The 13,844-nt window shown below is 45.9% G+C and overlaps 1 protein-coding gene across 9 annotated transcripts in view; it reads left to right on the top strand.

Moving 5' to 3' along the window:
* TCF20 (transcription factor 20) overlaps positions 1-13,844 on the top strand; it is a 115,284-nt gene that overhangs the window by 49,814 nt on the left and 51,626 nt on the right. The window contains exon 1 of one of the 9 annotated variants that reach the window (XM_004937690.5): positions 4,574-4,766. The exons of 6 other annotated variants lie outside the window; for them this stretch is intronic. The gene's annotated coding sequence lies outside the window, so the exon portion shown is untranslated. Of the gene's footprint in view, positions 1-4,573; positions 4,767-5,038; positions 5,588-13,844 lie in introns of those variants that run through there. 2 more of the 9 variants (XM_046907333.1, XM_046907330.1) reach the window with 2 other exon arrangements.

Consider the following 13,844-nt stretch of genomic DNA (forward strand, 5'->3'; position numbering starts at 1 on the left):
TTAAAGCGGTTGTGTTTGAAGTGTTTTTTTCTTCATGTTTTGTTAGCAATATGAGATATATAAGTAAACAGTGGTGAAACCTCTAAAATATTTTTAATAAACCAATGTCTCTGATGAATCAGGAGCAGAAAGCGTCACTGCGTGTGACAGAAAAAAATTAATTTGGTTTCTCTGCCAAGAAGTTAATGAGATTTCATGTAATGCACATATATCTTAAGTGGACCCTAAGACTACTACTACGCAAAATAAATACAGCCTTCTTAGCAGATGAGTGTAGAAGATAGAGCTTCTGGTCTGGTCTGTTGTGCTTTGCTTTCGCCTCTTCCTGCTGCAAGCCTCGCTCCGGCGCTGGGCTGTGTGCCTGGCCTTTGTACGGTGGTAGCAGCAAAGTGGTGGGAGAACCAATGCTGCTCCTTCAGGGGTTTTTTTTTTTCCTGGTTGGAACAGCTGAGATTGAAAACAGCTCTTGTGTGCATCGGGGAGGAAACCAACGGGGAGTGAAGCAAGAATCAAAATCTTAGCTGCCTCTAAAATTTGGGACTGTATGTCACGGGGATTTAAGCTCGTCAAGCCTGGAAATTCCCACTTCCCTGTAGGCAGAAAGAAAACCAACAGATGAAACCTCTGTAAAAGGCCAGCAGAATTAAAAGGAGAAAAAAAATCCCACTCTGTAAAAACATGCTCTGGCAAGGCAGAGTTGGTTTTATGTAAGGACGTTTTAAAAGATGGGCTGTTCTAATATTTGGATTTCTTCTTTTATTTAGATATGTTTAGCAATTCAGATAATGAAGATTTATTGATGGCCTTTTCTGCCTTGTTGGAGACAGTCTTGCCAGAGAATCGTATTTGTGTGGCTTTCTATTTTAATTTCCACCTTTATTGCTTTGGACATCTGCATGGAAATGTGATCCTTTTTTCCTCAAAAGTTCAGCTTCTGTTGTTCCCAGCCTTTTCACTGGACTCGGATCCCTTTGTCTGCAGCACCACAATCATTTTCACAGCAACTAATTCTGATTCTGCCAGGAGCAGCTTTTTGGCAGGAGGTAAAAGGAAGAAGCAGAAGAAGCCGAGCAGGTCTTAAGGTACAAAGATGCTATTTTCATGAATCAGCTCCTTGTAATGGGAGGATGAGAGGACAGGAGTGTTGCAGTATTAAAAGATGGAGCAGAATTGTCTCCCGTATAGGTGATTTATTATTATTTTTTTCCTGCTATGATTCACGCTACCTGCCTTCAGCTGCTTTATCATTTTTCTTCCTTTGAGAAACTCCAAAGTCTTTCAATCCAGTTGGTGCTGTGCTGTGGGAATAGGGCTCTAGGACTTAACACTAAGGCTTACGAAGATGCTGCTCGTGTCTGGAGGAGATCCACTTCCAAGTGATGCAGCCGGGACGTGACAATCAGTAGCTGATAATCTGTGCTCTCCCAAAATACTTTGCAGCAAGAGCACAGATCCCGTGACCGTTTGAGGGGGAAGTTCAATTTTGATGCATTAATGAGAGGAGAGCCCTCCCTGTCTGTGCTGCAGTTCCTTGGGATATGTCTGATAGTGCTGCTCCCTTGCACAGGGTCAGATGTAGCACCTCTTATCTGAAGTAAGCGTAAAAGAAATAGGAGGAAGGTATGGGAAATCCTGGGGCTGGATGGGAAGAGAGTTAGGAAATGTTAATGAATGCAGCCATGCTGATGCCTTTCTTGGAGGAAGAGAAACAGTCTCGCTGCCCTTGCTTTACACTTGCTTAAAGATTTAGCTGTCCCACCGTGAGTATCAGCTTCAGTCCCTGGTTGTGTGACCTGTAGGTGCCCGATCTCACTGTCATCTTTTGTATTATCTATCTTCAAGCTAGTCTCTAATGCCTGTTCCTGTAGCATCTAAGTGCCTCCAGATGAAAGCTGCAGAAGTGCAGTGGCGAGCCTGTGCGTGGCATGAAATTGTGTAGTAGGGGGAAGGATTAGAATAAGGGTAATACTTGGAGGGGATGGTTTCCATGCTTGTGAGAAATCTGTGTGCCTGGCTCTGTGGAGACCTCAGCCTCCTGTTGCTGCTAGTTCAATGCTTTTCATCAGCAATGAAACCTTTTATGAAGAAGAAGAAATCTCTCGGAGGACCCCACCAGCTGCATGCAGACATCGTCTTTCCACTAACAAACAGTGGGGCACAGTGGAGTCTTTGCAGCATCTGTTATCGACAGACTCATTCTCTATCCCGCAGGCTGTGTTTCTTGCAGCCCTGCTGCATTCCTCCTTCCTTTTGGGCAGAGGGAACTCAGGGTGTGGAGATGACGGGTGGTGGAGGTCAGGAACTGTGCACTCCTTCCTTTCCCCCCCATGAGCTGCTAATGTATGCTCCTGGAGAGCCACAGCGACTGAGTAATCACCAAATTACGGCTGGATCAGAAGTGATGACCTCAGGGACAGGAGGAGGCTCTCCATCTCCATTTGTCAGTTCTCTCAGGGTCAGAGGGAGATTTTTCTCAGGGATCTGTGGGAGAGGGTAAAGGGATGTGCAAGGTAGCCTTACGTTGAGGCATAACAGGGAAGAACCTTGCCTTTTGCCACTGGCAGAGCTCGTGTCTGCTGAGAGTCAGCGCTGCTCGTGTAATGTTCGGTGGCAGCAGCGCAGGTGGGAGCAGTGGCACTCAGCAAGGGACTATTTAGGGGGCTTAGTTTCACCCCAGACCTCCTGTCTGCCATATGGGAGGGTTTCAATCAGAAGGGTTTTGCTGAGGTGGTCCCGGAGTGGCTGCAGACAATTATGGCAGAGCTGACTTTCTTGTGCTGAAGGCAGGAACTTAAATCTTTCCCACAACGGTGGTGGAGTGCATCTGCTCAATTTATTGCACTCTCCAGTTACAGAGTGTACTGCTGAAAATTTACATGCGAACCTGTTCAGTTTGTTACGTTGATTTTAGAATTGACACTTCAAGGGTTTATTTTGGTAAGCGATTCTTTGTAGCTTTAAATCCCTATTCTCTCTTTTTCCCCCCTCTTTTAAGAACTAAGGAGTGACCTGGTCGCTGTGTGAGTGTGTAGGTGCTACTGATGGCTTTGTGCTGAGCCAGGACTGCTTGTGTGGATGCTGCATACCAGCTCTGCTCATCTGTCAGCAGGGTGAGGGCCTGACAGGGACGTAATGGGATTACTCTCTCTGTTAGCACTAACAATTAATGTTTTATTGCTAACAATTTTTTGTGTAACCGATGGTCATCAAGTGGTTGTCGTTGAGCGGACAGGTCAGAAACCTGAATTTCTTTCTTCTGGAAGGAAAACGAAGCATTCAGGGGCCAAGAAGACACAAGAAAATTGGTGAGGCAAACAAGGTATACGAATGACTGTGTTTTTTCTTCTGGAGTCTGCAGACAGCCAAAAATTAGTTCCTGAGAGAATTCAATTATCCGTTCAGCTCAGTGGGGCTGTGTCTTAAGGCCTGATATGTTGATTCAGAAGCAGCAAAGTAGATGGGATCAGTGCTTATTTGATGGTGTGATAGAAGAGAAGGCTCTGGGGAGACCTCATTGCGGCCTTCCAGTACTTGAAGGGAGCATATAAAGAAGAGGGGGAACGGCTGTTCAGCAGGGTGGAGAGTGATAGGACAAGGGGGTGTGGTCTTAAACTGAGACAGGGGAGGTTTAGGTTAGATATTAGGAGGAAGTTTTTCACTCAGAGGGTGGTGACACACAGGAACAGGTTGCCAAGGAGGCTGTGGATGCCCCATCCCTGGAGGCATTCAAGGCCAGGCTGGATGTGGCTCTGGGCAGCCTGGCCTGCTGGTTGGCGACCCTGCACATAGCGGGGGGGGGGGTGAAACTCGATGATGGTTGTGGTCCTTTTCAACCCAGGCCAGCCTATGATTCTATGATAGTTTATATATTTGGGGTCCTTTGTTTTCATTCTGGATGTTAAGGGATCCTCTCCATTCCCAGAGGTGCCTGCTGTGGTGTAACAGCTGACATTTGGCATTGCCCTGGATTTATAGCCCGCTGTGTTTTTTGTTAAAACTCCAGTTCATCCTTGTAAAATTAGCTGTGCCGTTTGAATTTGTAGACGTTTTAAAAAGAGCCATCGTCCCGGGCAGCGCCGGGGTCCGGTGCTTCTCCGTGCGAACGCACTGCTTTTGTGCCTGTGGGAAATGTCTGACTTGTGATCCTCATCTCGCTCCTCGTTTGGTAGTGCTTTCTCTGAGCGCGTTTCCGATTCACGCCGCAACTTCATTTTGTCCGTGGGATAAGAGCTACCTGGATATACCAAGCACAACGCTGTGTTTTCCTATAAGGTGTAACTCCCAGATTCAAGGTTTACGCCAGACTCGGGAGGGCTGAGAGTCCTAAGGCCGCGGGCCCTTTAAGCGTGAGGCGGCTCCGCCGCGTGCCCCCCGCTCCCGCCCACCGCCGCGCGCGCACACGCGCAAACAGACGCGAGCGCGCGCGCGCACGCGCCGCTCCCCCCCCCGCCCCCCTCCCCTTTTCTCCCCTCCGCCCGGCCGGGACCCGCCGCCTCGCGCCGTTCCCGCTGGCGCGCGCTGCCTGCCCAGCGCCCGCCGCCATTGGCTGCCGGGGGTCAGCTGACCCCGTGTTATTTCCTGTGTGTGCGCCCCTTTCCGTGCGTGCGGGTGTGTGTGTGTGTCTGTGTGTGAGAGAGGGGAGAATGGAGCCCGACGGCCCCGAGCCGCCGCCGGGCTCCCCCCGGCCCTCAGCAGCCCCCCGCAGCTGAGCGCCCCCGCCCCGCGCTCGCCTCCCGCGGCGGCGGGGTGGGGGGGGAGGGCCGCAGGTAAGGGGCAGCCCCGCTCGGCGGTCGGGGGGCAGGTGGCAGGGCCCGCCGGGGTGGGGGCGAGGGGGTGTGGGGCCTCCCCGAGAGCTGGATGGCGGGCGTTGGGTGGGGGAGGGCTCGGAAGGGGCTCTGGGGGAGTTCTCACGTGGCCCGTTTCACCCCTACCCTCTTTTGTTGTTGTTTAGAGACATAACGCGTGTTCGCGTGTGCAGAAGGCCGCCGTGCCGGCTGAGAGCTGCCCACCTGTTCCACTGTCGCGAGGAGCGGCCTGTGGCGTGAGCGGGGCGGTCTGTGGGGCCCCACACGCACGGGTGGTGCACGCGGACGGCTGTGCTCGAGGCTCGTGCTGCTCCCCTCCGTTGAACGGGGTGATCCTCGCGTTGGTTGGCAGAGGTGCGCAGAGCCTGGTGCGTTTGGGCTGCTGTAAGGGCCGCCTGTCTGGAAGTGGTGGGGAGGACCACTGCTGGCAGCTGTTTTCCTTGCCTCGAGGAAGGAATGGGAGAAAGTTATGTAACCGAGGTGTTACAGCCCTGTGTCGGAGCTGTCTGATGGTACCGGGGCTCTGTTGTGAAGTTGAAAATAGGGCTGCAGTTGCGTATGAATCAACAAGCGTTTATCGCTGTGTCAGTTCAGTGCCATCATCCTTTCCTTTGGGTCTAGCCACATCATCACGCTTTCCATTAGAAGGGCAGGCAGCTTGGTTAAACTGCGGAATTGTTCCCTGTACCGTTCCGGTCCTTTTATCCTCTGAAAACAAGAGAGAAAAATCAGATATGCCAGCGAGGGAACCGAGGATCAGTTTCTGAGCTTGCTATGTTTAGGTTAGTATTTGAAAGCTATTCATGTCTGCAATAGCTGTTGCCATCTGTTGATTCCATGGGTAATTCTTAGGCGCGCTTGACGCGTCGCGTGCTTCTGATCAATAGCTGCGCATGTCGCAGTTGCTCACCTTCAGCTGTCTGTGCGGAACCTTTCCGCTCTGCGGGAGGGGATGGGTGATTGATGGCCACGCAGCAACCTTTGGGCTTCACATACAGCACATTAGTTGAACTTGGCTCAGTGCGGGGTGTCCGTTTGGTTAAGTGCACGCGTTACACGCAGCAGTGTTTTGAAGTATTTAAGTTGTCATTGAGCTGAAAGGTCTTTTCTTTAATATGCCACCCTACAAGACAGATTTGTTTCCTTTGGGTTGTATAAAGCTCTGTTTCTTAATCTGTTGTCCCTGCATTAGGTTCGGTTGGCATATAAACAGGCAGCTGCGTTAAAATGATGCAGATAGAATAACTACTGGAAAAAAAAAAGGGGGAAGAATATATTTGTCAGTCATCTGTCTCTTAAAAAATCTTTGCTAATAGTATTTGTTAAGTTCTTTAAATGGCTGGCATGTGCACCACATGCCTTTTTTTATTTTCTAGCTAGCAAGTAAACTGTTACGCTTCTGAAGTGCGAGTATGAGCCTTTCTTACATCAAAAATATGGTGTCCATTCTTAATTGGTTATAGTTTTGGGAATAACCTCAGACAAAACAGGTAGCTCTGGGGCTTTCTGTTAACGTGCTTAAATGTTCAGGGGAGGTTTCTGGACCTTCCTGCAAGCTTGGCATTCTCTGGACTACTTAGCTTTAAATCTGCCAGCATCCTTTTGAGTAGAATATTATGTGTTTTGACACAATTTGGGCTTTGATCTCTAAATCAGATTTCAGAGGCTTTGGGAATTATGAAACTTGCATTTTTTTGCTGAAATGCATACTTTAATGTACCTTTGCAGCCTGGGGCAGGTTAAGGATGTTTCCCAGCGTGAAAGCACTGGGAGCAGTTTGGTTGTGTCTTTAATGGGAGGTCAGAAATTTATTTTGTCCTCTTCTCAGTTATTAATGCTTCATAAAGAGGGCCAGAGGTGAATCTTTATGAAGGGAGTAAATCCGTTCCTGTAATGCTTAAATAAGAGCGATGGCTTATTCAAATTAAACAGAAAATCTGTTTGTGCTTTATGTGTAGGGAGGAACTCCTCATTGTCAGAAGGAACTTCCATAACCTTCGGCTGAAGAACTGTGAGCCTTTCTTACATTTTGAAGGGTACTCAGATTAAACTTAGAAGCGTAAGACAGTGCAAGTGCAAACCTTCTTGGTAAGGGTTTGTATATGATTGCTACAGGCATAAAGTCTGTAGGAAAAAGAGTGAAACGTGCAGGTTTGGGGATCTCCCACTTCCTGTTGTTGGAATGCGTACAAAGAAGTCCATTTGGGCTCATAGTACTATATTAAAAAGCAAATCACCGTGTGCCCTTCTTCTCCCTTCCTTTTTAGGTCATGTTTAACTAAACCACCCATGAAGCACAGCCAAATGACAATAAGACCCTTCTTAGAAGGGTCCCTGTGTGGGAATTGTGCCGCACAATTCCTGTTGCAACTCTTAACAGCTTGGCAGGTTGCTGTGTGGAATGAGGGCATCAGATGTAATAAACGTGAATAATTTTCATGCTGTTCTGCTTCCCTATAATTTGAGATAAGGGTATATTTAGGAGTTTACAGCTGGCTTGTGCATACCTTACCTTTTGGCGCAGGGTATGCCAGATCCCCATTTGGGTCGGGTAACTTCTTAACTAAAGCATTTATTTTTTTCATAACCTGCTCGATTATATTTTATACTTAGAGAGGCTGTTAGACTATTGGTTTTGGAACCGGAGTTCTTATAACTTCCAAAGATTCAGGAATGTTTTTGGCAGTGCTAACTCCTCAGGCTTCACAATGAGCCGTAACTGGCTGTGTGAGAATTCGTTACTTAACTGTGCAGTTGGTTTCCAGGACAGGAAGGATTACCTACAGCAATGTGAGTTTGTGAAGAGCCAGCTAACATCAGTCAGTGGAGTCCCGTGACTTCATGCTGATTTATTTGCTGGTGGAGACTGGTCTGAGGCCAACAGACTCTTCTCATTTGAGTAGCTAAAATCAGGGAGCGTAAAGTGGTTTTTCGTGACTCTCTGTGTTGAGATCTCTATCCCAAAAATAAATAAGCAAACATACTGCTTGTTTACCTTTTGGACTTAAAAGACATAAACTGAAGATAGTCTCAAGCATTTTTAATCACTTCTGGTAATGTTGGTGCGCTATGTTGGCACTACTGATAGAGGACACAAATACAACGTAAGTGGAGTTGTGAGCTCTCAAAATGTGTAGGGAAGACTGCTGTATTTCAGTTCTGGTAACGGGATCCTAATGGCTGGTTCTGTTTGTCTATATCTATATAGATGGATATTTTGTGAAGTTGGTGCTGTTACCTTGACCTAGCTCCCCTCCTTTACAGTTGTTGCTTAGACTTCAGTCTTGACTGACCAGGAAAGTAGAAGGTTCTGTTCTGCAGTTGCACGCAGTGCTGCTCATGCATCTGTGTAACATCACAGAGTCCAGCTGTGGCATTCCTTGATTTCTTCAGCTGAGCCTTTCTGCTATTGCTTACCACTGAGTTATGTGCTGTTTTGTTTGAGGATGTTTGGAAATGCATACGATTTTTCTCCTCTGGGCCTTTACATGTGTTTCCTTTCAGTTAAAAAAAAATAAATAGATGGACCAGAAGCCAAAACCAAAGACTCAAAATTTGAAGCTGACCTGCGATCATAAGCCGATTCTGTTTAGCCCTGTTGGAGAGTAAGGTCAGTTCAGGATGTTCTGCAGTCTGTGCTGTTTGCCTTTGAAGAGGGAAAGGAAAAATAAATTAGCAGCTCTTGAACTTGTTTATGCTGCACCTGTGAACGTGAGCAGTCAAACTTCAATTTTGGGCTGGATACAGCAAAGCGTTAATGTTGCAGTAAAACTCCTGGGTTTTTTCCCCATCTGTTATCTGTTGATTCCTTAAGGTGAAAGATGAGAAGCGACAGAAGAAAGCACGGCCAACCTCTTGCTGGATTCACTGACAGATGATGGATATGCACGTGCTTTGCCCGGCTCTCTCTGCGTCTCTTCTACTGCGGTGTTCATAAGTGATGGTAGTACTGAAAGGTTAGAAAAAGCGTTATGGGGTTTCTCTCTGAAAGCCCCAAAGTCCCCTTGGGATGTTGATGTGGTCTCCAATTGAGAACTCCAGTATTTCTTGCCTGTGTTGTGATGCAACAAGTGCAGAAAAAAGGCAAGGAAAATCACTTTCCCCTCTTCTTTGTAAGCACACAGCGTGTGTGTGTTTGTACTGATAACTGCACATGGAATAACTGTGTATTCCATGCAAGGACACGGTGATGTGTTTTGGAGGGTTTTCACTGGTGTGACTGAACTCAGTCTAATTGCTAGTAAATGTGGAGTTGTAAACAACCCTCAGATGAGTTCTGATAAGAGCTCTGTGCTTAGCTGGAAATTGCACTGGGAACTGTTCTGTTAGAAGCTTTCATACGGTTTATTGGGAGTATTGTTTGTATCACTCCTCCTGTAAAAGATCCATGCTATAAGCTCTGCCTTGGTAATAGCTTTTAACTGGACTAAATACAAGTTACTTTGCCCTGCTAAGCACCAGCAGAGCTGGCTATATAGATGGCTTTTGGCCATACGTAACATTGCTAATGACGCTGGAAAACATACCTAAAACTTAGAAGCTGAAAGAAAAATAGGTGCCGCCACACCCTCCACATCTTAAAGGAACAAACCATTGCAAACTGCAGCAAAATACTGTTCGTCAGCTTCCAGTTCAGTGCCTGCAGTTTGCTCGTTCCTTCGGTCAGGTGACTGGGTACACTTGGATTGCTGTGAGATTTGTCCAGTGGTATTTCCCCTGGATAAAAGTTCTGGAATAATGAGAAGAGCCTGTGTGGTTTGTATCAACGCAAACGGTTACCGACTCACTGCCTGGGAAATGCAGCGAGTGCTGTGTGGTCAGCATTACATTAACACGTTTTTTTGGCTTTGTTTCTCCCTTTGACTGATTTTGTTTCTTTCTCTTTGAATGAAACTGTTCTGTCACGTGGTGTGCACTTTGGCATGTCGCTGTTTTCCTCTCTCTCTTCACGTGTGTGGAAGAGGGGAGCTTTCCCTTCATGTTCTCCACCGTGCTTGCACAAAACGTTGTCAGCCTTTCTGATGTTCTTCATAATGCCCATGCGTGATGCATACTGATGGGTAAAAATGATCTTCTAGCTCGATCTTGAGAAGTTTGATAGACACTTAGCAGACAGCAGGGTAAGTGAGCTGGGCAGAGCAATACAGACGGTGGGAGCAGATTGCCTTTGTATGGCGGGGTGACAGCGAGCAAACGGCAGCTTCTCTTCGTACTGCTGCAGAACGTGGGTTCTGGGAGTGTCACTGACACTTGCTCTGAAGTGACACTGTTGTTCCGTGTGGAAAAATGAGCTGTGCCATCCTTACCACTCCCATCAAAATCGTTGCATTTTAACAGAGGAACATGCTTTGCTTTTCTATCTCGTTTACTGTGGAAGCGCATAAAGAGAGCATGGCTGATGCGGAGTTACGTGTTGATGGGGCACGTGCTGTGGCAGGGCATTGGCTTTGGGGGTGACCCATGGAGATCCACCACAGTGCAACTTTGAGCATCTGCCATTCTGATCTGAGTCAGCAGCATGTTTGCTGCAGTGCAGGGAGCGGGGTGACGAGTCTTACCTCCTGCTCGTTTCCCTGTGGCTGCGGCACACTCTTCCATGTTCAGCATCTTAGGTTGGCTCTGCTTCCTGCATTTTGGTCATCAGGGACAAAACTTGTTTCCTTCTTGAGAACTGCTCTTTTGAATACAGCGTTTTTTGGTTTTGTTTTTGTCTTTTGAATGGTGCTGGTATCATGCAATTAAGATAAACGAATTTGACTTGCCATTAATTTTTGCCTTGCAAAATTTTCTTTATGCTTGAATGGTGGAATCTGTGGAAAATCAATGTTGCAGGCATACACAGTGGAGTTTTTGAAGGGTTGGTTGCTCATACCCACTACTGAAAGAGGTGAGGGGAAGTTAAGAAGGTTAACTACACGCATATCCTGCAGGCTAATCAAAAACCTGTTGGAGCTGATAGAAAAAGAAGCACTGACTTCAGTGAATCTGCATGAAGCTCACAGCAAAAGCACACCTCTCAGCTCAGCAAGAAGTAGGGTCAGGAAGCCACTGAAGGCAGGCAGGAGGAGGAATTAAAAAACAAAATTCCTTGCTTGTGAACACTACAATTCTATGGATAAAGATTTGTTAGGCTGTTGCTCTTGGAACTTCTTCTGACCAGATCCTTGTGTACGCTGCCATTCTGAAAGAGGCTAAGGAGTAAGATCCTTCTGTTAATTAGCAAGGCCTCTGCAAACGCATGAACATTCTGGAGTGATTGTGTGTAATCCATTATGTATGGTTTGTTAATTATCCTTCTATATTAAGCCGCCTCTTGAGGGGAGGCAGGATGGAGAAAGAGTTTTCTATGGGTTTTGTTGTTGTTCAGGTGTTTTCCCCATTGTTCTTCCTGACTTATAGGATGGCTGACTGCAGAACTCAAGTTTCACAGAGCGGTGGGGCTCATTCTCAGTGTTGGGCCATCTACAGCTCCCTCTCGTACTTTGCAGTCTTAATTTAGCATTTACAAAAAACTGTGTTCAGAGTGCACCATCTTTGTTATCCTTCTCTTATTGCATTTAAGTGTTCATTCTTCTCCAGTGCTGAGTTCATCTCGCTTCTTCACTTTCAACTGTTAACTTCTTAATAGTTCATTCAGTTTCTTCAGGATGTATGCTGTAGGGTATGAGTTAGCATACTTGCAGTGGAAGCTTTCTCTATCAGCCTTTCAACGTTGTGTTTCTGTCAACAGTTTTAGAAGCTGCCCCGCGCTTCCACTGTGGTGATGCTGAAATCTGCTGGGGGAGGGGGAAGCTTTCAACCTGTGCTGTGGGATGATCTGCATTTCTTTGCTTCTGTGAACTGCTTACTCTCATTAGAATTAATTTTTTCTGTGTGGAGTTGTCTGACTGCTGTTGGCATTTGCTGTGCCTTTGGCTAGGGCAGCAGAGCTTAGGAATACGGGGTTAATTGTCTGCAATTTAAAGTAGCAGGATGCAGTATCTTGTTTCTTGATTACTATGGCCTCAGTTCATACCATATAATTTCAGACATTTGACTGAAGAGTATTAGTTTAATCACCTTATACTTGTAAAATAGACATGGAAAGAGGCCTTCTGGAAGACTTTCATTGACTCTGTAGGGAAGCTGGTGAGAGCAAACCAAGTTAAGTGCTTTAGGCTAAGGATTAGTGAAAGAATTCTTTAGGTTTTGTTGTTTTGGTTTTTTGTTTGTTTGTTTTTTATTTCGTCCAACCCTCTATGGAGTTCTGTCTCCTCTTGGTCATCTGCCTGGTGGGTATGCCTGCAGGACTGCAGTGAGGGAGCATGGTGAAATGATTCATGAAACTGGTCCTGTTTGCAAAGAAAACCTTTGGCGAAGGGATGGGAGTGAGAATTATGAGGATGGAAAGGCAGGAGGCAGATGGAACTCCTGCGAGTAGTGTGGACACTGAGGTCTTCTTTTTGTTGAATCACATGAATATTTGAAGTTATACTAATAGGAACCGTTTCACCTGTCTCCCTCTAATAGGGATGCAGTCTTAATTTCTCCCTGATAGTTGCTTTTTAGGAGATAACATTGTACTAATGGATCTGCTTCAACTTTGGGTTTCAGAATGAGGGAGATAATGTGGAACCTGAGGGGTTGGAGGAACGAGCCAAGTGGTGTTTAAAGGATATAGGTTGAAGGAGACAGGAGAAGACAACTTGGTTGTTTTTCAGTGTGAATGTCTTAAAAATGCTTGATTTTTCTGAGGGAACTTCTGCCACTTCTTCATTATATTAGATGAAAAGCCTTATTTTTCCCCTTATGTTCTGTCAGGAAGAATCATACGAATTTGCCTGTGTGTTTGTCTCAGGCCTTCCATGGCGGGAGTATTTGCAAACCTTGCACAGCCAAATTACTCCTCAATCTTTGCCGTTTCAGGAGAAGGATAAAGCACCAATCTGGGAGGAAGACTAATAAGGCAGTGGAACTTGAAACTTCCAGTGCGTAGCTAAATTCCTTGTGTTTTCTTGAAGGAGTAAAGATTATTGGTAGAAAGCATGGAAGAAATAATTTGAGTACAGCCTGAATGCAATTGGATGGTGACTGATTTTAGTAGTCTGAGGTTATCTCTACCTGATGCTGATGTTTTTGCGTGTAATGTAAGTAGATTGTGTGATCCTCAACAATGGATTTATCCTCATTTGTGGATTTAATTCTTGTGTACTGTGTGTAACCTGTATTGTGATAAACCTGCACATAACTGATAGAGATTTTGTGTTAATTTAGTTCATTTGCCTTGGAGTTCCCAGGAGTCTTAGTTACAGGCTCATTGCAGCAGGCATTGTAAATCAGAATAAAAAGGTTTGATTGTGTAGACTGCTTTGAATAGGAGGAAAAAAAAACCACATATCTTACTGTGTTAATATTTAATGTATGACCTCAGCATCCATCTTAGCAACTTGCCATAATTTGGAGAGAGAATGCATTTAAGACTTTAAAGACAGAGGGTACTGTTTGGTATGAACAATTCACAGAAGTTAATGTGCTGGTGGGGTTTTTGGTTGGTTTTTATTATTATTATTTTATTTTGCTTTTTAACCTGCTGTTATTGTTTTGAGTATTTGTGATAGTGGTTTCACTTCTGCAATGAAAGTGGGAGCGGAGAAAGGTTCTGCCTGGCAACCCTATGCAGTCTTTTCTGCTTCCCTCTTGCAATTAATAGTTCACTTCTCCTTTTCTCGGTCTTAATATTTTTAACTGAAGGGTGGAGGTGAGGTGGGAGTTGTCATGCCTTTACTGAAAATGTCATGCCTTCACTGTCCTCTCTCTCATGTCTGAGGGAGTGAAGAGCAGATCGAGAGCTGTCCTTGAAATGGTTGCTCTGATTTTGCTGTATTGCAAAAGCTGCTATCATGTTCAACTGTGGAGATGTTGAAGTCGTGGATGGAGGTGAATTTTCAATGTGAGGCAAATAATGAATTGCCCAAACATTTGGGAGATGTAGTGCTTTGAATTAGGGTTGTGTGATGAGCTGGTATGAGGCTTCGCAAAAAGAAATGAGCGGAGTCTTCA

The sequence above is a fragment of the Gallus gallus genome, chromosome 1, assembly GCF_016699485.2.
Source record: "Gallus gallus isolate bGalGal1 chromosome 1, bGalGal1.mat.broiler.GRCg7b, whole genome shotgun sequence".
Lineage (NCBI taxonomy): Eukaryota > Metazoa > Chordata > Aves > Galliformes > Phasianidae > Gallus > Gallus gallus.